We start from the raw sequence: 1,082 nt of genomic DNA, 5'->3' as shown, positions 1-1,082 counted from the left end.
GGGCCAGTCCTTGAAGAAAGACACCATGTCTGAGAGGGTGAAGGGACAGTAAAGCAGAGTAAAACCCTCTATAAGGTGGATTGATTACGTGAATGGTGTAATTGGGGTAGGTGTGTCAGAGACAGTGAGATTGGCACAAGATAGAGCAGAGTTTAGGGCTCTTATACTAGGTCACTATGAGTAGTAGCAGGCAACTCAATGGCACATAACAACAACAACAACGTTATGGTTGGCCTTTGACTTCTTACCACCAGACAATCAAAAGAGGAAGTAGCTTTGGAAAAAAGCATCATGTGGGGAAAGGTGTAGGGTCAGAACAAGAGAGGAGGATCTCTCAAGATGGTGTGAAATGGTGACTGTAACAATAGGCTAGAGCATGTTAGAGATAGTGAGGACGGTATAGGACAGGATAAAATTCAGGTCTCTTGTTCATGGGGTTGCTATGAGACAAAGCCTACTTGATAGTGCCCAGCTACAACATACATTTTGAGATTTTGTGGTCAAGTGGTTAAGTTGTTGCTGTTGTTATGTGCCCTCGAGTCGCTTGCGACTAATAGAGACTCTATGTACAACAGCCCTAAACTCGGCTCTGTCCTATGCCAATCTCATTGTGTCTGACACACACCCATCCTGATTACCCCAGTTACCAAATCAATCCACCTCCTAGAGGGCATTCCTTTCCTGTACCTGCCCTCCATGCTCCCAAGCATGATGTCCTTCTCCAAGGACCAGTCTCTCCTTATGACCAATATGTCAGATGAATCCTCAGAATACTTGCCTCCAAGGAGCAGCCAGGTTTAACCCTCTCCAAAATGAATCTGTTAATTTTTCTTGAAGTCCATGGTACCCTCGATACTCTTCTCCAATACCAAAGCTCAAAGGCATCAATTCTCCTTCTACCCTTCCTAGTCATTGTCCAACTCTCTGATGCACAACAAGTGATTGCAAAGACCATGGCGTGTATCAGACACAACTTAGTCTCCAGAGATACACCATTGCTCTTCAGTACTTTAGAGAGGTCCCTAAGAGCAGACTTTCCCGTTGCAATATGTCTTTTAATTTCCTGGCTGCTGGTGCCAAGA

This window comes from Elephantulus edwardii, unplaced genomic scaffold (assembly GCF_000299155.1).
Source record: "Elephantulus edwardii isolate Elephantulus edwardi_28Jun2011 unplaced genomic scaffold, EleEdw1.0 scaffold00070, whole genome shotgun sequence".
Lineage (NCBI taxonomy): Eukaryota > Metazoa > Chordata > Mammalia > Macroscelidea > Macroscelididae > Elephantulus > Elephantulus edwardii.
This window is presented reverse-complemented; position numbering follows the sequence as displayed.